Genomic DNA, 23,566 nt, shown 5'->3' with positions numbered 1-23,566 from the left:
TTTGTATGTCATCTTTCATAATAAAAATGTTTTAAAGAAAAAAAATCGCAGGCCTGATGATAACGTCAGAGGAGGGAGAGATTTCTGTGGGCTGGAGAAGCCTTCGTGACTGGGGCTTTCTTGAGCTGAGTGGTGAGCTTGGATGAGAGTTAAATGGGCAGCGGGAGGCAGGGGGGCTTTCTGTGATGAGGAGGTGGCAAACAGCAAGGGCTCAGGGAGGCTCTGATGTAGGTGTGTTTAGTATGTCTCTTGCTCTGGTTGGGTACAATGCTACCCCCTCCCCCTGTACTCTGCTCACACAGTGAAAGATGAGGTGGATTTTGAGGGAGACAGAAAGCCAGGCAGAGGGATCTGGACTTCCCCTGGGAGGCTGGCACCATGGGATGAAAGGTGTGCCTGAAAAGGCAAGCTGCCCTGGCCACAAGCAGGATGGGCCCATGGGAGAAGCTGGGGCAGTGACTTTGCTGCAAACCAGTGATGGCCTTGGGTGGTGGCAGTGGAGATAGAAAGAAGGGAAGGGTAAAAGAAAGTTTTGAAGTTGAAGGAAAAGAACTTGGTGGTGGCTGGAGGAGAGAGATGGAGTGAATAGTCCAGGGTGGTGGAGGCTTTGGGTGTGGGAGAAGGATGGAGATGTGGGGAGAAAGAGGAACACAAGGAGTGGGATTGGGGGAACTGAGGATGGGGTTTGAAAGTGTGTAGGGGCAGAGGGAAGGGCCCGCAAGTAGAAAGGACTTCCTGGGAACTGCGAGGGAGGAGAAACTGCTGATCTAGAGAAGTTCGAGGTGATGGGCCAAAGTCCACTGTGACAACTGACATGTTTCTCAGGCTTTGCAGCCTTTCTCGGGCCCAGCCTCATTCAGCTTTATGGGAGAGGCGGACTTATCTCCATTTTACCAAAGGGGAAACTGAGGCTCCCAAGAACTTACCCAATGGTCACATATCAAAACTCTCATTTTTTGCCCAAACCACTGTGGTAGGTGACAGGAATGGATGTTGCCCCTGAAGGAGGTTTGTAGAGTGAGGAGAGCAGAGGGTACAGGGGCTGAGCACCCCCAGGTGGAGGGCAGGGGAGGCAGGGGAAGAGTCAGACAGGGAGACAAGAGAAGGGAGAGTCTGGTACAGATGGGGAGAAAGCACAGGGTTGAAGGGGATGTCAGGACAAAAACAGCTGCAAATGAGATGTACTAGGCTCATGCCCCAGGCTGAGCACTGTGCTCAGCTCCTCATCTCAGTTGGTCCTGATGACAACTCTATGAAGTAGGTGAGGAATTAATGAGGAAACAGGAACTAAGCCCTTTCCAAGCCCACTCATCAGTGAGTGTTGCAGCCAGGATTTGAATCCCAGCATCTGACTCAGACCTGGAATCTCAACTCTGCCATATTGCAGGCCATAGGCCTGCAGCCAAGGGGATAGGAGACAGGAGCAGTGCTTTTTTAAAAATTTAAATATCTTTTTTTTTTTTTTTTTTTTGAGATGAACTCTCGCCCTGTTGCCGGGCTGGAGTGCAGTGGCATGATCTCAGCTCACTGCAACCTCTGCCTCCCAGGATCAAGCGATCCTCCTGCCTCAGCCTCCCGAGTAGCTGAGACTACAGGCACGTGCCACCACGCCCAGCTAATTTTTTGTATTTTTAGTAGAAACGGGGTTTCACCATGTTGGCCAGGATGGTCTCGATCTCTTGACCCTGTGATCTGCCCACCTCAGCCTCCCAAAGTGCTGGGATTACAGGCATGAGCCACTGCACCCAGCCAAACATCGTTTTTATGTTAAAAAGATAGATTTTTAAACCATTTACCCAAAATAGTGATGCTCATCATAACAAATAAAAGTAAACCACTACTAAAAGCCAATGAGACTTCCTCCTTCACCCCCTCTACCCCCAGACATTGGTGCACTCACCCCGCTACAGGTAGGGATGGGACTGCCTGGGACCCCAGATCAAGGACAAGCTTCGGACCTGACTGGATTTCATAAAGGACAAAGCCCTTGGGATGGTGTATGAATGTTCATGTTTCTGCAGACACAAACAGCATGGCTGTGGGGAACAGCCATCAGCATGAGGGCCCCTCAAAAGTTAAAAAGCTACTGATGCTGCCTTGTGGCCTGGCCTGCTCTGCAGTGGGTGTCCTGCCTGTGCAGAGAGAGAGGAGTGTGTATGAGACAGTGTGTGTATCAATGTGTGTGTGTGCGCACATATTTGTGAGTTTCATTGTGTGACTGTGTGGGTCTGTTTGTAATGATGAATTGTGTCTGTGAGCAAAGAGTTGTGTATATGCCTATAAACCAATGTCTGTGTGTGTGTATGTGTGTGCAGGTATGTGAGTGTATGCAGGTAAGTGAAAGTGTAAGGATGTCAATGGTGATAAATTGTGTATCTGGGGACGGGTACATTTGTGCATGGGAGCACCTGTGTATTAATGTGTGTGCATATGTGCATGTGAACAGAAGTGTGGGATGCATGTTCTGTGATTATGGGTCATGTGTAAGAGGGCAGATGTATATAAATATGTGTGTCAATTATGTGATGTTGTCTGTGGATGGAGTGCGAGGTGTATGTGGTTATGAATCATGTGCCTGGGGCACGTTGATTTGGGGTGTGTGTGTGTGTGTGTGTGTGTGTGTAGTGGTGCCTGGGCATGAGTGAGAGTGCATGGGTGCAGGTCTGTTTATAGCCTGTGTGTGCTGGGAAAAGGCATCAGAAGTCCTTGCCATTCCCTCATCCCAGCCCCCAAGCCCTCAGAGCCTGCTCCCATTTGGGTCTAGAGCAGCATGTTCGAGAGAGATGTGAACATCCTTTGAGCTGCCTGTAGCCGGTCTGGGGAACAGTGACAAAGAAATGCGCTTGTTTATACCCGAATACCTTAATAAACCATAAAATTTACAAGTGTGTTGCAGGGAGGACGGGAACAGGCAGCATTCAACTTGCAGGACGTGCAGATATTAAACTCAATGTGAAAGTTAATTTGTAAGCCCAGAGAGTGAGTCACGCTGGAGACAAGACTCCCAGGCCCCTGAGAGATCTGGGGCACCATTTCCTTTGTCGCTCCTCTCTCCCCTGCACGGCTTTTAGCAGAGCCTTGGAATAACATTAATTTATCTAATGTGTGCACGCCATAAGTTACTTTTTTAATTATTATGATCAAAATATTGCTGAAAATTGACGCCAGCTGCATGTGTTTCTGTCGGAGTTCATAATTGCCATTGTAAATTGGGGAGCAGCTCAGCTCCAGGAGCCTCCCTGAGTAACGGCCCCAATACCATTACCGAGAGGTGGATAAAAATAAAACTGCAGATCGTGCGGCAAAAATACACCAGTGTGAGTTAAAAGGATAATTAGTGGAGCAGAAAGGGAAGCGGGACTCTTGTCTGCTCTGCAGCCCACGGGGGCGAGGACTGTGCTGGAGGCTGGTCCCAGGCTGGGCTAGGGCTGGGTGGCAGAATGGCTCTTAGGGAAGGACCCAAGCAGGTCCCTGCACCTCAGTTTCTCCTTCTGTAAAATGGAGATAATAGGAACACCCAGGTGATGCATGTGAAAGTTCTCCAGAAACCCACAAGTTCCCTATCTAAGTAAAGGGATTATTCATGGGCTAGGGAGAGAGTGCTTTTTTCATCTTCCCCATCAGGAATGGTTTAGGCTGACTTTGACTTTCAAAGGAAACTGCAGGTCTAGGACCAGAAGGCTGCCTTAGAGTGCAATGGTAAGGAGCGCAAGCCTTACGATTCTTTTATTTATCAATGCATTCACTTGAAAATATTTATTGTGCACCCTCTATGTTCCAGGACCTATCCAGGCATTAGGGATAGAGCAGTGAACAAAACAGAGATCCTCGCCCTGCAGAGCTCACATCCTAGCAACGGGGCCAATAAGCAATGAAGATAGTAAATAAACTGGGTGATACAGAAGTGAATTATATGGCACGTTACAAATGGACACATTGTAGTTGTATGACTTTAGACAAGTTACTTAACCCAGCACTGCTGAACCTTTTTCACATAGTGGCCCATGCCATCATCATCTTAGTGACAATGCAACCTACTAACAACCCATGTGATTGTCATAGTGGTAATAGAAAGAACAGTCACTTATAAGGCATCAACTGTGTGCCAGACACTGTTCTAAGGACCTGCCTTATAGGCGATTGATGATGATGGCATGGGCAAGACTATTTTTCTTGAACCTTCATGCTATGCCATTAACCCTCACAAGGAATCTATGAGGCAAGGAAGTGATCACATATTGTAGGGCTGGTGGGGTAGTCCCATGGAGCTGCCGTTCTGCAGCTGAGCAGAATGAATTTCCATATCAGAGAAATGGGAATAATAACAGTGCTCAGCTCCCAAGGGTTGAGAAAATGCCTGGAAAGTGCCCAGCACAGCGCATGGCACAGTATGAAAGTTCAAGAAAGATAAGCTTGTTTTTGTTACTAACCGGTAAGCCCTGAGACAGGGGAGAGTCGGGAAGCTGGTTAGGGGCATAGAGGGGAGCTCATTAACCTATCAGTGAACCTGGTTACCCGCAGAGCTGATACATCACCTAAGGGACCAAGTGGAGGCCACTGAGGGTAGATGGCCTGTGAGAGGCAATTTCAGTGGGGAAGGGTTCTTGTTCCTGGCTGGTGTCAAACAAAGAGCAAATCAGGACTTAGGTGAGAGAGGTGAGAGAGACTATGTGAAAAGACAATTGCAATAAGAGGGGAGGGTTACTGCAATAGGGAAAATACAAATGTCTCAAGGTCAGACAGAACAGGCTTTTAAAAAAACAGGGAGGCTATTATTATTATTATTGTTGTTGTTGTTGTTGCTTGTTTGTTTGTTTTTGAAACAGGGTCTTGCTCTGTCGCCCAGGCTGGAGTGCAGTGGCACAATCTCGGCTCACTGCAACCTCTGCCTCCCAGGTTCAAGTGATTCTTGTGCTTCAGCCTCCCCCTCCTGAGTAGCTGGGACTACAGGTGCACACCACCACACCTGGCTCATTTTTGTATTTTTTGTAGAGATGGGGTTTCGCTATATTGCTCAGGCTGGTCTTGAACTCCTGGCCTCAAATGATCCGCTCGCTTTGGCTTCCCAAAGTGTTGGGATTAAAGCATGAGCTACTGCACCCAGTCTATTATTATTATTATTATTACTATTATTATTATTTGGCAGAGCTAGCTGAGGTTTGTTTTGGACCAAAAACAAAAGCAATTGAATTTTTTTGTAGCTGGAGGCGTGGGCAATGGGGATCCCCAGGCAGTAAACTCCCCAACGGGTGGGCTGAGGGCTAGGTCTGAGCCTCAGGTGGGTCTCCTGTTCCCTGTGCTCCCCAGAACAGCAGCCTCCCTCCTAGGCTCTGGGGCAGCCCCAAGAGGGGCAGGCTGGGAGTGGCTGCCGTGGCTGTTCACTTGGGCAGGACATCAGAGGACGCCAGCTTCCCATCGCGGGTCTTGATCTTCTTCACAACCACCGCCCTGGTGAAGCCGGTGCTGCTGAAGGAGCTGGAGCCCGCGCCAGAGCCAAAGCTGGAGCCCAGGCTGTAGCTGAGGCCGGGGCCTGCGAGGCCCCCAAAGGCCGAGCTCAGACCACCTGCATAGCTGCTGGTGGTCTTCGTATGGATGTTCATGTTCTGCATCCCAGACTCCAGCCGGCTCTCCTCGCCCTCCAGCAGCTTCCTGTAGGTGGCGATCTCCATGTCCAGGGCCAGCTTCACGTTCATCAGCTCCTGGTACTCACGCAGCGGCCGCGCCATGTCCTGCTTGGCCCGCTGCAGGGCGGCCTCCAGGTCGGACAGCTGGGCGTTGGCGTCCTTAACGGCCAGCTCCCCACGCTGCTCGGCATCTGCGATGGCGGCCTCCAGGGAAGCCCTCTGGCCTTTGAGACCCTCAATCAGCCTGGAGTCGCCTGATGTTCCAGTTCATCTTGGAGATCTCAGTCTTTGTGCGCCGCAGGTCATTCCCGTGCTTCCCAACCAGCGTCTGCAGTTCCTCATACTTGATCTGGTACATGCTCTCAGCCTCAGCCTGGCTGCGGTTGGCGATCTCCTCGCACTGCGCCTTGACCTCAGCGATGATGCTGCCCATGTCCAGGGAGCGGCTGTTTTCCATGGACAGCACCGCAGATGTGTCCGAGATCTGGGACTGCAGCTCCCGGATCTCCTCTTCCTACAGCTGCCTGAGGAAGTTGATCTCTTCAGTCAGCCCTTCCAGGTGAGACCCCAGCTCTACCTTGTTCGTGTAAGCTTCGTCCACATCCTTCTTGATGAGGACAAATTCATTCTCCATCTCTGCAAGCTTATTGATCTCATCCTCATACTTGTTCTTGAAGTCCTCCACCAGCCCCTGCATGTTGCCAAGCTCCACCTCCAGCTTCAGCTTCTCCTGGCCCAGTCTCCAGCTGCCGCCTAAGGTTGTTGATGCAGCTCCCGAACGTGTTGTGTGTGTTGCTCTGAGCCGTCTTCTGCTGCTGCTGGAGGCTCTACTTGGTTTCCAGCATCTTGTTCTGCTGCTCCAGGAACCGTACCTTGTCCATGAAGAAGGCAAACTTGTTGTTGAGGGTCTCGATCTGCTCCTTCGCCTGGGTGCGCACGGCCTGGATATTGGGGTCCCCCTCCAGGTTAAGGGGGCTCAGCAGGCTCTGGTTGACCGTGATGGTGGTGATGCCTCCTGCTGGCCCCACCATAGCCTCTGCCCAGGCCACCCCGGAAGCTGCTGCTGCCCACTCAGGAGAAGCTCGAGGAGCTGATGTGGGCACTGGGCCCACTGGTGTAGAAGCGGCTGCTGAAGGCCCGGGGTTCAGAGGTGGACACCTTGTAGGACTTCTGAGTCACCCTGATGGACATGGTGGAGGGAGGAGTGGAGGCAGGTGGGCTGAACCAGGCGGAGATTCCAGAAGGAGCGGAGAAGCTGCTTCTTGGTCTATTATTTTTAATAAATAAGGCTAAAAGGAGACAGGTGTGGGGAGTGGGGCCAACAGGTGGCCTGGCTGGTGCTGATGCAGGAATGTTTGCCCCTGCATCCTGGGCGAGGGTGTTGAGAAGGGCGTCCTGAGTTCCTGTGCTGGCTCAGGCTGAGAGTGGGGCAAAGTTCAGGGCAGAGATGCCTGACTCAAGTGTGGTCGGGTCAAGCTGGTGGCATTTTGTCTAGATTGGCTGCTGGTTTGGCTCATCAGTTATGAGACAAAGGATGGGAGTTAGGAGTGTCTGTGCCGGGCCTTCTCACACCTAAGCAAGGAATCTCGGGGAAGGGGGCTTCTTGGCAGTGAGCCTTTTCCTAGAACACAGAAGGGTGGGGAGTTTCTTGACCATCAGGCATAGGGCTCAGGATGCATTTAGCATTGTCACTGGCCACTGCAGGCTGGGGTGAAATGGAACAGCAATTTAGTCCCACCTTGGAAATGGGAGGGCAGGGATGGGGGAAGCTTTAGAAGCTGGTCCTGGCTAGAAAGAGGTGGCATGTGATAAGAGGAGGCAATGGTGCTGGGCAGTTCACAGCTTGCTTGACCTCCCTGTGCTCCCCACCTGTGGCCCAGGGAGACAGTGGGGACTGGGCCACCCCCTGGTCTATGCCCTGGACCAGCAGAGGCAGAGCCCCAACCCTCTGGGTGGGAGCAGAGGCTGGAGGTGGGATCCCAGGAGCCTGGGCCCTGCTGTCTCCCACCAAATTTAGAGGCTGCCCCATGTCTGACCTCTGCCGGTAGGGACAAGGATTTTCTTTAGTCTCTTCCCTCCCAAGCCTTCTTTCCAACCATCCTATGGGAAGATGTGCAGGAGATGGCCATGGTTACAGAGTGCCCTGAAGCTGCTGGGGGCCTGGAGGCCGGACCCAGAGGCATCCACTGGGTCTAGAGCCTCTCACTTTCACCCTCCCACTGTTCTTGCTGTGCCAGCCATGGGTTGTTTGACTGGAGCGACGGATGCCTCCCCACAGGGAGAGGGCAGGAGAGGAGCTCAGCCGCTGCGCTTTCTCCAGGCTCTGCTCTCCAGCCTGAGCCAGTCCTGCGGCACCCCCCAGCCACCTCTGGCCTCCTGGGCTGCCGATGTACCACCCGCTTGTCTTCCCGTCGCTCAGGGTGACTCCCTAATGACTATAATCAGGGTGTGCACGGAGAGGTGAGGGAGGGACAGCAAGTGCTTCCCTAGACAGCCCATCCATTAGTGGGGCAGCAGCCTGTCACAGCTGTCCAGAGGCAGATGAGCCCGGATCAGACCAGAGAGACCTGGGGAGGGAGACCAAGAGCCCCTCTCTTCTCCATCCCTTCTTCCCCTTCCCTGTTCCTTGGCCTTCTGCTTAGGAACTCTGCTCTAATTATAAATGGTGTGACAACTTTAGGCCAGGCTCTGCAATTAAAAATAAAGAAGAAGACAGGCAGCGTTGTCTCATAACGATGCCTTTAATTGGTGGAGTTAATTTTAACAGGGCCTAGTTCAGTGCCTTGGAGGAGGCAATTCCAGAATTGCGGCTCTTCCTGGCATCCCCTGAAAGGCTCGCCCAGCCCAGCCCATTTACCTCATCAGCCAGGGGCTCCTCAGGCAGTGGGGGCAGGATCTTTATTTATTTATTTTTATCTCCAGTGCTGGGCACACAGTAAGCAGAAGAAAGGGCCTGTGGTGAGGAAGACCCAAAGCATCTGGAGCTTCCACCCAGTCAGGAGGATTGCCTGAGGCCAGAAGTTCGAGACCAGCCTGTGCAACATAGTGAGACCCCCGTCTCTACAAAAAAAAAATTACAAAACTTAGCCAGGGGTGGTGGTGTGCACTTGTAGTCTCAGCCACTCAGGAGGCTGAAGAGGGAGGATCGCTTGAGCTCAGGAGACCCAGGCTGCGGTGAGCTGTGATGGTGCTGCTGCACTCCAGCCTGGGCAAGAGAGCAAGACCCTGCCCCCCACTCCAAAATAAATTAATTTAAAAAAGAAAAAGAAAAAAGAAACACATTGGGATGGTGACTTGCAAGAAATAGAAAGAAAGCCTCCCAGACTGGCTCAAGTGACAAGGGAGACATTGCAAGGGCAAGGTCGGGGGGCTCTTGTGGATACCCCAAGGAAGGAAGGGAATAACAGCTGATCCACGCAGGAGCCTGTGTCAGGGAGGGAAACCCCTCCCTCTCCCTCTGAGACTTCCGTAATTGAGTCTGTGAAATAAACTGACAGCAGGCAGATTAACAGGAGAAAAGGTAGACACTTTTTTTGTGTGCACAGGAGCGTCACATGAAGGAAAAGTGCATACCCCAAACCCAGCGAGATCTAGAAGCTGAGATGCATTCTTCATAGAGGAGGGAGAAGCAGGGATGCAGGCAAGTTAGGGGAGAGTATACGAGGTTTGGAAAAATGAATGGGCCCTTGGGAGAATAAGCGACGGTCTGACAAAGTCTGCCTGCGTGGGTGCCCCCTAGACCCCCAGTTTCCTCTCTGTCCCGTGATAGGAGCCAGTCTTCTCTGCTTGATGGATTCCTGGGGAGGGGTTCATGACAACTGGCTTCTTTTTGGAGGACCTGTCTTTAGGCAGATACAGGGAGTTCAGAGAGAGAGAGCCCCTGACCGCATTTACTGTACCCCAAGTGCTCTCAGTTTGAGGTAATCAGCATACCAGAGCTGAATATTTTGGGGTGATATTTCCTGAACTTTTTTTTTTTTCCAGAAACCAGGGAAGCCAGAAACCCAACCTACTTTCTCCATCTCTCAAGGCCCCCCTAGTAGCCAAGACTTCTCTGTCTCAGGGTTCTCACATCTCTCACATCCCTTTGGGGACCAGCCTCCCCAGAGGTAAGGGACAGTTTTTCCCTTTTAACTTCAGCTCATGCTGAAATTAAATCCTTTCTTTAGTTCTTTTAGCGCTGCCAAAGACAGGCTGGTATTTTCAAATATAACTGTATCTGTTAAAAGCTAGAAAATAGAAATAGAAAATACAAATAGCAGAATCAGTTTTCCAAAGGGCAGATTCTGAGTGCTAGGAATCCTGGAAGAAGTAGAAACTCAGTTTTCTAAATTCTAAGCAATGCAATAACTTTTCTCTAACATTCCAAGAGCTGGGACAATTCTACCCCTGCCCCCATGAGATAGATGCCTCAGGTGGAATCTATAGAAGCAGAATTGTCCCAGTCTGTTCAAGGAACCCCTTTGAGAATAGAGCCTGGCACATAGTAGGTGCTCAGTAAATACACGGCATCCTATTTTCCATCAAGTGCAACAGTTTAGCAGGATATTTATCCCCTCCTGGGAGGAACAAGAAAGACCCCCCAAAGACAAATCCTTCTGTAAATTAAACCTCTTGGATCTTAAGCCTTCCCTCATCCCCATTACCTAAGCTTCATCCCTAAATCTTGCCAGTTTCATGAGAGGCTGGATAATGTTTTTGAAATAGTAAACCTACGTGTTCCTATTGCCTGGTAGCCCGGCACCCACTGAGTCAATGACATCGATGCCTCTGGGGAGGGCGGCTACAGCCTAGAACAAAGAAGTCAATTGAGTTGCTGAATGGATTTTTTTTTTTAACTCGAGGCAGATGCAGATACAATAGTCTATGGGCAAAGCGATTTTGATTTGCAAGAGCTAGAGCTTAAGAGAGAAACAGTTTAGCTTTAAATTCCAAGAAGTCTTAGTTTAAACTCAGGACTGGTCATTGAATTTCTGAAGGTTAACCATTGAGTGTCTGGGGATGTAGTAGGTGTTTCAGTGTTGATTAAATCAACCTTTCTCCGCGTGCAAAAATCCATCTATGTGACTCAACTTTTATTCTCATGCAATGCTTTAATGAGTAGTAGTAGTTAACATTGCGATTACCTTGTGCTAGGTACTGTGCTAAGGGTTAGATAACTCATTTAATATTCTCAACAACCTCACAGAAATGGTAGCACTATTATTCCTACGCTCAGATGAGCTCATGTCGATTGCCTGCTACCCAGCTATAACAATGCCTCTCTGTCTTTCAATCAGTTCTCTCACTTCTGTTTCCATTGCTCCTTCTCCATCCAGGTTCTTGTGCTTGCTCTTCTCGCTGCTGGGAAGATCCATTGACACCTTGTCTCTGGAGAAATCAGACCCCCTTGTTCTGAGGCTTCCAGAGACAAGTAATCATATCCTTTTCCATGCCCCAGTTAAACGTGTGCACACACAGGTTTTCTTTTTGCACTTTATATACAGAACATTACTGTAATTATTTGTGTACGTTGGTCTTATTCTTTGCTCTGACGGTAGTGGGGTTTTCTCTGTATCTTTAGAATCTAGCAAATGCTTGGCACATAGTAGGGACCAATGATTATTAAATAAGTGACTGATGGATGAATGGGGGAAAAAAAGTTAACCACAGAGCAGAGACCTCAGGGTAGTTGCCCCTCCACGCAGGAGAGGCATCTTGGGAAATTGGGGAGCCCAAGGAGAGAGGCGGAACCATCATTTGGAAGGAGCTGTTGGGTCTGGTCTCCACCTCTGCCTCTTTTTCTTTTTACTTAGAGGTCAGAACCCCAGGGGGTGATAGAGACCACAGGTGCGTCTGCTCAGCCCCAGGCAGTTTATGCCCTGCTTCCCTCTGGAACTCTCATAATATCCTGCACCAGCAGGGAACAGACAAGCAGAGCAGAAGGTGCCTTTAGGCAGTGTGAGGGCCTGAGATCCTTGCAGCTGATCCTTCCCCATAACCCCCTTCGAGTTCCTGGCCTGTAGCTGGTACCAAGGAAATCTGGAGTGTCCTCCAATCTGAGAGATGAGGACTAGGGGGACAAGTCAAGGCTAGCAGGAGGGGAGCAGCCCAGCAATCAAGATAAATAATATTTTAATGCAACACTTAAAAAAAATTGGCAAAGTATGGCTCATGGGATTTCTGCCTAGTTTTATTTTTAATTCTTTTATTTATCTATTTATTTACTTATTTATTTTTTGAGACAAGGTCTCAGTGTTGCCTAGGCTGGTCTCAAATTCCAGGGCTCAAGCAATCCTCCTGCCTCAGCCTCCTGAGTAGTTGAGACTACAGGCTTGTGCCACAGTGCCCAGCTGTTGCCTTTTTTTTTTTTTTTCTGGTTTTATTTTGTTTTGTTTTTGTTTTTGAGATGGAGTCTTGCACTGTCGCCCAAGCTGGAGTGCAGTGGTGCGATCTCAGCTCACTGCAACCTCTGCCTCCTGGGTTCAAATTATTCTCCTGCCTCAGCCTCCCCAGTAGCTGGGACTACAGGCACCTGCCACCACACCCGGCTAATTTTTGTATTTTTTAGTAGAGACAGGGTTTCACCATGTTGGCCAGGCTGGTCTTGAACTCCTGACCTTGTGTTGTGATCCACCCAGCTCAGCCTCCCAAAGTGCTGGGGTTACAGGTGTGAGCCAATGTGCCTGGCCTGCCTGGCTTTATGAATAAAATTTTATTGGAACTAGGGCTAAGATTAGAGTGAGGTGAGTGAGACAGGATCATCCATGTGAAGGGTTGGATCCTCCCTCTAAAATTTGATCTATTGTTCTGATTTAAAAAAAATTTTTTAAATTAATTTATTTATTTAGAGACAGGAGTTTGCTCTGTTGCTGGGGCTGGTGTGCAGTAGTGTGATTATGGCTCACTGCAGCCTTGAAATCCTGGGCTCAAGCAATCCTGTTGCCTTAGCCTCCCAAGTAGCTGGGACTATAGGCACGTGCCACCATGTGTGGCTAATTTTTTAAAATTTTTGTAGAGATGGAGTCTTGCTATGTTGCCTAGGCTGGTCTTGAATGTCTGGGCTCAAGCAGTCTCACTGCCTCAACCTCCCAAAGTGCTGGGATTACAGGTGTGAGCCACCACACCCAGCCCAATTGCTGAGTTCTGGGGCTATACCTTATATTCTGTGCCTGTAGTGAGTGCCTTGGTTTCCTTGCCCCAGTCTTGGCCTAGGAGGTGGGACCTGTGTCAGAGGGGCTGGGGGAGTGGTAAGGGCTGCTGCCTCTATAAGATGCCTTTGCTTTTTGACAAGAGCACAGGCTGGATTTCAGTTTCTTTCACCATCTCAGCAGCCCCCTCTGTACAGAGTAGAATCTGCACAACTTTACGGGGTGGCCATGTCTGGAGAACAGACTACAGATTAGTCCGCCCACAGGTAGTCCACTGCAGAGGCAGATGCACCACGAACAGAAACCAATGCCCAGGACCACTGAGAACAAGCTACCCTTCAGCCTCTCTTCTGGGGAGGCAGGGGGAGCCCCTTGGCTGGGTATGGTGCAATCTCAGCTCACTGCAACCTCCACCTCCCAGGTTCAAGTGATTCTCCTGCCTCAGCCTCCCAAGTAGCTGGGATTACAGGTGTGCATCATGCCTGGCTGATTTTTGTATTTTTAGTAGAGACAGGGTTACATCATGTTGGTCAGGCTGGTTTCGAACTCCTAGCCTCAAGCAATCCACCTGCATGGGCCTCCTAAAGCGCTGGGATTACAGATGTGAGCCACTGCCCCTGGCCGGTGATTTGTCTTTTAATTGCTGAGTTATTAGAATTCTTTATATATTTTGTATACGAGAATGTTATCAATGGCTTCCTTTTGTGTAGGGGGATGCGTTTCAGTCCCTTCAGCTGGCCTGCAAGGTTCTTCCACATCTAACCTGATTTCCTTTACTGCTGGCTTTATCTCCTGCTACTCCCTTCCTTTTACTGATAACGCTTTTTCACTTCTCTGTCCAGAAAATGCTTTCTCTCACAACTGGCCTTTTGAAGATACCATTCCAAGGACATTATTGTCCCTTCTGACTCTCCACTTAAGGTTCTTCTCTGTGGGCTAAAAAGATGGTGCAGACTGGCCATGGTGGTGCATGCCTGGAATCCCAGCATTTTGGGAGGCTGAGGTGGGAGGATGGCTTGATCCCAGGAGTTTGAGACCAGCCTGGGCAACATAGTGAGACACTCTCCCAAAAAAGTTAAAAAAAAAATTAAATAAATATTAAATTAAAAAACAAAAAGATGATGCAGCAGGCAAGCTCCATGCCTGTGAGCTGGTCTACATTCAGGGCCAGCCGCTGAGGGCACGTGTGGATTCTGGCCCTGTGATGCTGACAGTGAGGTGGTGGAAAGTGATTGTAACACTGTCCCTGTGATCCAAGGTGGGCAGTGAATCCCTCAAACTTAGAGGAGATGTTAAAGGTTATTTAGCCCACCCTCCTGTCCCGGAAGTTGGAGCATTTCTGCATCACCCCCATTTAGCCTGTCCTGTCTCTGGATTCCACGACAGACAGCTGGGGATACTCAACATGGCCTTTGGGGAATGGGGGTTGTGTATTTACCTGCAGGCAGGCAGCTCTGGACTTCAATCCTGGCTCCACCCTCAGCCAGGGAATCTAGGGCAGGTGTCTTTAGTTTTTCAATCTGCAGATTGGGCCTAAGTAGTAACACCTGCCTGGTGGGGCTGTTATTTGGCATTGGGCAGGCACTCAGCAGCGTTGGTTTCCTTTCCCGCCTATTAGAAAACTCGTTCTCAGATTGAGCCTAAATCTGTTTTCCTGTGAATTCTAAACATTGGTCTTGGAGCCACAGGGGGCACATCTCTCTCATCCCCCTGTCTGTTCCATGTTTGGAGTTTGTCCCCTTAAAAGCCTCTCTTCTGCAAACTCAACATCTTCACCTCCCTCAGCAGCTCTGCACAGTCACCCATGCTGAGGTGAGCCTCACCCAGACGTCCTTGAGAGGCAAATCCATTCCACAGTCATTGGGTGCATTTTTGATATGGTTAGGCTTTGTATCCCCACCCAGATATCATCTTGAATTATAATCCCTATAATCCCCATAATCTCTTACAGGCCAAGGGAGACACAAGGTGGAGGTAATTGAATCATGAGGGCGGCTCCCCCCATGCTGTTTTCACAATAGTGAGTTCTCACGAGATCTGAGGGTTTTATAAGTGTTTAGTAGTTCCACCTGTGTTCATTCTCCTTCCTGCTGCCTTGTAAAGAACGTGCCTTGCTTCCTCTTCGTCTTCCACCATGATTCTAAGTTTCCTGAGGCCTCCCCAGCCACACTGAACTGTGAGTCAATTGAGCTTCTTTTCTTTATAAATTACCCAGTCTCAGGCTGTTTTTATAGAGTGTGAAAACGGACTAATACTATTATCCATGGCGTTAGGTCATTTCTGTCAGGATGGGAGCCATTTCTGATTCACTATGTGGGGTAGAGCTGTTTGCACTTGCTAAGTATGTAATAAATATGTGTTGACTGAGCCTGTCTCCCTTGGTCAGAGGGAGTACTCTTGCCCCAAGTCTTCTCTCCCTTCCTCAGCTACAATTTGAGGCCAGGGAGTGAGGCAGGCAGTGTATTGTAAGACCTTCCATTAATTCACTCAAAACATTTGCCAAGCACCAGGCTAGGGGCTCCGATAAGAACTCTATGAATTTCCTAGGGGCTGCAGTAACAAATTACCACAAACAGCATGGCTTAAACAACAGACATTTCTTCTCTCGCAGCTCTGAAGGCTGGAAGCCCAGAATCGAGGTGACGGCAGAGTCATGCTCCCTCTGAGGTTCGAGAAAAGAATCTGTCCCACACCTCTCTCCCAGCTTCTGATGGCTTCTGGCAGTCCCTGGCATGCCTAGGCTTGTAGAGCCTCACTCCAATCTGTCTCTGTCTTCACACGGCATTCTCCCCTGTGTGCCGCTAGGTCCACATTTCCCTCTTCTTAAAAGGATGCCAATTGCGTTGGAGTGAGGGTCCACTCTAATCCAGTGTGAACTCATCTTAACCCTGATCATATCTGCAAAGACCCTATTTCCAAATTAAAGTCACATTCCCAGGTTCTAGATGGACATGCATTTTGCAGGGACAGCAGTCAACAGTACGGGAAACAATGCTTGCTCTCAAGGAGCCCATTGTCTGGTGGAAGGGGGAGCAGACCTATTAACATAGAGGAGCGATGTGGTGATTGATGGAGGCATGCTGGAGCAGAGAGAGAGCATGTGTGCTGGGAAGACCCCTGAACCAATCTCTGAGGGGACAGGAGCTGGTCAGAAGAAGCGTGTGAGTAAAGGTGGGAGAAATGGCCTGGGGCATGCAGAGAACTCCCAGGAGCTGGTGAGGCTGGAGCCCAAAGAAGAGATCAGGGAGTGATGAAGACAAGGCCGGGAGGTGAGCAGGGGGCAGTTGTGGAACACCTTGGACACCACGGGCCTTTATCTTACAGGCAGCCAATCAGAAGCCAACGAAATACTTTACGCAGAAAAATGATAAGGCCAAATGTATCTTGAAAGCTGACTCTGGCATCCATGTGGGATGGGTTAAGGGGTGAGACTGGAGGCCAGCGAACTAGTTAGATGCTGTTGCTAGTGCAAGCTAGAGATGTGAAGCTGTCAGCGGCTGATGGGGGTCTTGGCCAGTTCATGCCCACTGTTATTCCAGAGATAAACACTGTGGACCTGCATCACAAACACCATTCTGCAGGTAGAACTTGACCTTCATAAAAGGAAGACATAGAAAGACATCAGAAATTGTTTTTTAAGAGCAAATGTTGGATTTTCAAGGGATCTGAAGTCAAGGTTGAATTTTCCAATGAGCCAGCTGGACTTTTCTTGGCATTTAGACATCCCAGGGTTTGCTTTCCATTGATTTTCCAGTGGGAACCTCCTGACATGCATGATCTTCCTCTTACACTGTCGGCCCCTTGTCAGGTGCAGTTTCTGGCGAGGTCTTAAATTTTTCAGTGGTGCCCAGCTAGCTGGTGAAGAAGCCCTTAGGTCTGGGCAGCCTGGGGATGCCCCTTTCCTGTAAGACTGTGTCAGACACTCTCTTTCCTAGGCTAAGATCTTCCATGGGCCAATGCCAATGTGAGTGGCAAGGGAGTCCACGCACTGTAGGGCTCTCCCTCCCAGCCCATCTGTGCCCTTGCATGGCTGTTCTGAGTCAGAGGCCCCCTCCATTTAGGACGTTGTAATGCGGCCTTTCTTTACCCTAGACAAAGGAGATACTGCACAGGCAGTTGTAAGTGTGAGTCTGGGCTGTCGGTATCACTGTGGGTGGAGTTGGTTGGCAGTTGAAAGGCTTCAGGGCCAAGCTGTGGGACCACCCACTGTCTGATGGAAGTGGGTTATGAAAGAAGCATGACAAAGTGCAACCCCAGAGAGATGGGATTGGTGGTGGATGGGGGAGTGGACACTCCCAGTGGCATCCCAGACAGCTGTTTTCATTGATGCGTTCTATAGGGAAAATTGTGAAAGACTTTGAAATGGACCAAAAAGATGATTGTGCGTCTTGTCTAGCATACTCTTCTGGGTTTTTTTCAGGCTTTCATGGTCTTTGAGCTATTTTACAGCCCTAGAAGTTACAGAAAACTGGTAATAACACAACGAGGAAAGGGCATGTGAGGCTATAGCAAGAGGACACACAAGCCAGGAAGTGAGCCCCCATCAGACACCTGAACCTTGATCTTGGACTTCCAGCGTCCAGAACTGTGAGAAATAGATTTCCCTTGTTAAAGCCACCAGCCTATGGTGTTTTCTTATGGCAGTTGGAGCAGACCATGAGAGCTATATTTCAGGTTCTTTGAGATTTTCTTTTAACCAATTGTAATATCTTACTGGTTCCCCCATGAATTAATGAACTAAATACAATTTTCGACATAGGTTGATTATTTGTATGAGAGTCACGATTTTGTCCTTAAGAAAAAGTTATTCTTTGACCATTCAATCATTCAGCAGAATGTCTGTTGATGCCGTCCCTGGCCCTGGCACTGTGCTAATGGCTGGAAATACAGAGATGAGTTCAACATAGTCCTTGTCCTCAAAGAGCTCCTTGTGTGGTGCAGAGGCGGGCAGGAGGCACACCAGCGAGCATCAGAGTGTCAGTGCTGAGGCTGCAGTTGGAGGAGGTCGCTTTTGGCAGGGATTCGGGGCAGGGCTGGGTTTTTCTTCCTGGGAAAAGCATGAGTTTTGGAGTCAGACAGGCCTAGCTCTAAGTCCTAAATTCACCACTTCAAAGCTTTGTGGCTTCAGATACATTCATTTTCTTATCTGTGAAGTAAGGATAGTATTTTCATCTTAAGGGTTTACGAGAAATAAATGAGGTATTGTGTGCAAAGAGCTTAGCCCAGTGCCTGACATATACTAAATGCTCAACAAATGCTAGTCTCAGCCTTCTGGGCTATGATTTCAGAGGTGCAAGGAAGGCCCCTGATTCCTTCCTCTCCCTGCTAGGAGACACCTGAAATTCCTTTAGGAAAGGAAAACCCTTTCATTACACAGCTAGCAAAGCACTCCCAGTATAAACAGCTTGGGACAGGAAGTGTAGTGACTCAGCACACGTTAATATGTAATTTGTTGATGCCAGGGCTTCCGCTTAGAGAAAGTTTTCATAAGCATAACCCCTTGCCTGTGAGTGCCTCTGAAAGCACTTTCACATCTCTGACCTCACGTAATCCCCCCAGCGCCTATCTGGGGAGGGTGGGCCCTGGAGGATCATCCTTACTCATTTTACCAAGGAGAGGACTTGGGCTTTGAGCCATGAAATAAATAGTCCATTCCAGGTTACCCAGCCCTGATCCAGGAGCTGGGCCTCAGACCTCGGTCTCCAGACTCAAACAATGCACCCTTTCCTCCAGTGGAGTGAAGAGGGAGAGGAGTCACTCTAGAAGAGAACTTGGGGAACCTGAGCCTAAAGAAGCTGAGTCAACCCTGGGTGGAGGAAGCAGAGCCTCCCAGGATGGTGGGTTAAGGATCTGCTCTCTATAAGCTGTGGAATTCTTGCCATGTTGGGCCTTGATTTCTTCTTTTCTAAAATGGTGGTAGTAATGCTTGTCTCACAGGGCTGCTGTATGGATGAAGAGGTAACACAAGCAGTGTCTAGCACAATGCTAGATGGAAGGCTTCAAGCCACACAAGGGCAGGAACAAATCTGACTTGCTCCCCACTGCATCCCAGCAATCGGTAAAGCACCAGGCACGTGGTAGGTGCTCCAGCAGTATTCAACAAAGGAATGGATCAGTCACTGTTGTAGTTACTGTACAGGAACAGGATCGCTGGTGGAACTCACCGAGCCTGGGGACATGGAAGAGAGCCTGGAGGAGCCGGGTCTGCAGACACCTTTCAGTGGCTGTGGGGAGGGCAGGCTCAAGGAAGAATTCAGTTTCTTTGGATATGAGGGCTTTGGGACACCTTCTGTTCTGAATGGAGGAGCCAGGAGCTGGGATACTCCACACCCAGGCCAGGGGACAGGGTGACTTCAGGTAGAAGTTGTAGGCATGCAGGTAAGCCCCAGAGAGCATAAGGAGAGAAAAACCCAGGTCCATGCTAAACCAGCAGGGGCAGCCCATGTGGGTGGTGCAAGGACCACACAAGCAGCCTCCAGGGGGTGGGCAGAGAGCTTCGCTGTGGCCCCTGTGCTGGGGTGGGGGGCATGGCTGGCCCAGAAGGACCCAGGATGCCACTGTATTTCCTGAGAACTGCTTCCCCAGCCCCTAGCTGTTCCTTCCACTAGAAGCCATTTTCATTCCTACTCTGACCCTCCTGAGACCATGGCTCACGGTCAGGCCCTGATCTTCTCGTGGATTTCTATCGATGTGGATGTTTTTGACAGAGCGTGTCTTTAGGAGAGGCTGGTGGGACCTTCTGCTCCTAAGCTGCCATCTCTGCCTCCATCTGAATCTTCACCTCTGCTTTCTACCTCCCCTCTTGACTCACAGCTGCTGGCTCAACTCTCCCACTTAAAACAAAACAAACAAAACCCTCTCTCCCTTGGCCCCAGCTGTCTCTTCAGATCACGTCTTCACGTCTTATCTTTTCTCCTCCAACTCATATCTTGGGAGGATTAGCGTTCCTTGCTGTCTGATGTTCTCCTCTCTCATTCACTACTTTTTTTTTTTTTTTAGCAAATGGTCTTCCAGGTGTTTTTCCTCTGAGTGGCATCACCAGTGGTCTACAAAGTCACCAAGTCCCCTCTCCAATCCACCCCCTTACCACTTCTAAATCCAACTGCTGTTCTCAGGACGTTTCTGCCTCCCATGGCATTTGGCCACGTGAGCTGCTGCCTGCTTGGAAGTCCAGCCTCAGGTCCCAGGCGGAACCCCGCTGGTGCCTGTGGCCTTGGCTGGCTTCTTGCTTTCCTTCGCTGGTCGCCCTCCGCCTTTGCTGCGGGTGCTCCTCGAGTGGATCCCAGTCCTCACCTCCTCCCTCCACGCGTTCTCCCTGCGTGAGCTCATCCTCCCTGTGGCTTTAATTACCATCTTCAGGCTGCTGGCTGCTCCAGTGTGGGCTTGTCTCAGGAGCAACAGCCCAGCAGCTTCAGAGCATCTCCATCCCCACATGTGTGAACCTGAGCACGTTCTGAACACCCGTCCCCGCCTTCCCGCATGGCCACCATCTCATTAAGCATCTCTCCAGTTGCCGGTCAGAAACCTGGACAGGATTCCTGATTCCGCCTTCTCTGTCAGCCCCCACACTCAGTCCTTCTGTTTGATTTGACCCAACCACCCCTTAGGTTTTCCTCCTAATTTGCCTTCCAGTCCACCTGCTTATCTCCTGCCCACCTCAGTGATGGCTTCCTCCCAGGCTCCCTGCCTCAGTTGTCCTGGCTCACTCCCATGGGCTCAGCAGCTCTTGGGCTCTGCCTCATGCCTTGGGCTTCTCTGTCTGTTCCCTCCCTCCAAGCTTTGCTCAAGCCTCACCTCTTTGAAAGTTCGTGTCACAGTTGAGAGGGATAGTCTGGAGCCCACAGACCTATTTCAAATCCAGATGTCACCACTTAGCAGCTTCGTGACCTCAGCCTCAGCAAACTTCTTACCTGCTCTATGCCTCAGTCTCCTCTTATGTAAATGGCGATCCCTGCTTCTCATTGATTGCTGTGAGTCAAGTGTGTATCTCTAGCTGCTTTTGTATTCTAGAGAAAGGCATGCATTGCTGCCAGGGAGACAGGGATCTTTGTTCCAGAAAATGACCCATTGATTGTGTCACATAAAGTTCTCTACCCACCAGAGTGAAACTGGGAAGGCCAAAGAGTGGGGCTGAACTGCTCCAAAGACAAAAGCCATTTCAGCAGGAAGCAATGTGAACCAGGAAATGGGAGAGGGGGGTCAGCCACGGGATTGGAGGGCAGAGGCTGAAGACTGAACCCAGAAGATGTGACTGGTTCAGGAGGAACTGGCAAGAGCAAGAGGTCTGATTTTTAAATTTTGAGTCACTTGTTAGGCTTCAAGAAGGTCCCTCCTACTCCCCAACTTCTAGGAAAATTATCTTACAAGTTCTGCCATAGGTTAGTAACATTTTGGGGGAAAATTCAGGATGAGACAGATCCCATCTGCCACTTCTTCCAGGAAGCCTTCCTGGACTCTCCCTGTCTCCCAAGTCTGGTTTTGGTATCTCCTCTTCTGTAGGTCAACAAGAAGAAACAAACAAACAAAAACAAAAAACAACCCAAAAAATTGCATGAACTCAGGAACTGAGTCAGAACAGGATTGAGAGAGAAGAGGAAATCAGAATGAGAGGGAATCATGAAAATGCCAGGTCCTGGCAATTCTTAGGCATCTTGGAGACTGTACGGCATGGAACTGTTTTTATCTGAATACTGAAAGTGACCCCCAAAGCTTTAAACGGACATCAAGAGATCATCTGTGTTACTGAGAATTAAATTAGATGATGTACATAGAGTTCTTAGCCCCAGCCCCAACACATAGGAAACTCAGAAATTTGGGAGTTTTTTTTTTTTTTTAAACAAACATTATAATGTCCTATTTTATAGATAGCAAGAATATAACAATCTCATCAGAGGTGAGGTGGGCAGAGATCTACAGGAACAGAGGGAGCTTATCTCCTCTTAACTTCCCTGGGCACCCAGGCCCCCTAATGGGGACACAGCTGCTGGTGACACTAGCCAAACAAGGACAATTTTATCATATCTGGAAATGTCCACTTTGTTGTTATTGTCAGCTACTATTATTATTTTTAATAGGACAGGGTCTCACTATGTTGCCCAGGCTGGTCTCAAACTCCTGGACTTAAGCAATCCTCCCACCTCGGCCTCCCAAAGTGCTGGGACTGAGCCGCAGCGCCAAGCTCTATTATTTTTAACAGCACTGTCCTTCCTCAGTGTCCCCAGAGTGCCTCTGCCTGTCCCCACTCATCTGTTGTTGAGTGTGGATCTTGGATTACTACTTTTCTACTTAGATGTAAGACATCTGGCTGATTTTCACATGTGGTTTATGGAAATAGAATGATTTTTTGGTTCTGTCATGTATCCTGTCTTCCTCCCTCCAATTTCACTGCAAGCTCTGAGTTGGAACTCAAATGGCCAGTTCTCCTTAGGTCCCTTGTGCCTCACGCACAGCAACTGCTCCACCGATGTCTGTTTCTGTGGGTGTTAATTTCATCCCTGGATGGGTCCAGAGAGCCCACACCTGGGCAGGAGGCTGGGCTCAGCCTGGAAGCCCCTGCTCTGTCTTTGCCTGTGTTTTCACTCAAGTCTCTTGGGACAGCCTGAGCTGCTGAGATGTGGTGGTGGAGAGGAGACAGAGATGGGGTCTTTGAGAAAAGAAGGACAAGCAGTGTGAAACTAAGGGGGCGGTAACAGGGTGTGGGGGTTGTATTTAATTAGTCACAAAGCCCTTTCATGAGATCTTGAGCCGTGGTCTCTTGTTGAGGAAATGTGTATACATGTGAACTACATGGAAAAAGATCTCAGGGTTGTCACATCCAACTCTGATCCATTGCAAGAATCTCCTTTTATACCGCTGACACGTTTTATTCAGTCTTTACTTGAATGCTTCTAATGCTGGAGAGTTCATTACCTTTAGAGCAGGAACTTTTGATTACCTAATTATTTTTATTTTTATTTATTTTTCCTTTTTAGAGACGGGTCTCACTCTCACCCAGGCATGAGTGCAGTGGTGTGGTCATAGCTCACTGCAGCCTCGAACTCCCAGGCTCAAGCGATCCTCCTGCCTCAGCCTTCTGTGTAGTTGGGATTACAGACAGGTGCCACCACACCTGGCTAATTACTTTTTTTTTCTTTTTTGGTAGAGACAGGGTCTCACTATGTTGCCCAGGCTAGAGAACTTGATTTTAATTAAGTACTCACTCTTCTTCATAACTGATCTAAAGAGTTGTAGTGAGCCCATTTCTCTTCCCAGTGAATAATTTATGCAAGTGTATGAGCATGTGACACAATTCTAGCTAACGAGGTAGAGAGGAAGCCCAGTAGGGGCTTCTGGGAAAGGTTTCCTCTCTTTTAAAAAGAGATACAAAAAGGGCTGGCCTGTTCTTCTATTAGAAATTTAAGCAGATATGTGATGTCTGGAACTGCGGCAGCTATCTTATCACCATGAGGGGAAGTAACCTGAAAGCCAAGAGGACAAATTAAGGCTAACAGAACAGAAATGTGTTAAAAAACGAAACAAAATAAACATGCAAGCAAGCAGGCAAACAACTGGGGTCATTGATGTAATCACTGAACAGCTAAGTTAACCAGTGCTGGGGGTGCACCTAGTATTTAAAGCAAACCTGAAAAACTGTTCACTCATTTTAACATGAGGTCAATGAAATAGTTTATATGAACTGGAACCAAACAGGAAATCTCTAATTCTAAATGTCAGTGGACGAGTTTTGAGCCTAAAAAATGAACTTTATATCCATCTCTGTTACACTTTATTTTTTGGTTTTGATCTAACCTTCCGCCTTTTACAGGCTTTTTG

At 49.1% G+C, this 23,566-nt stretch overlaps 1 pseudogene; it reads right to left on the bottom strand.

Moving 5' to 3' along the window:
* Positions 1-5,378: 5,378 nt before the first annotated feature.
* On the bottom strand, positions 5,379-6,857 carry LOC101178234 (annotated as a pseudogene).
* Positions 6,858-23,566: the final 16,709 nt, after the last annotated feature.

Source organism: Nomascus leucogenys, chromosome 15, assembly GCF_006542625.1.
Source record: "Nomascus leucogenys isolate Asia chromosome 15, Asia_NLE_v1, whole genome shotgun sequence".
In the NCBI taxonomy this organism is placed as follows: Eukaryota; Metazoa; Chordata; class Mammalia; order Primates; family Hylobatidae; genus Nomascus; species Nomascus leucogenys.
This window is presented reverse-complemented; position numbering and strand designations above follow the sequence as displayed.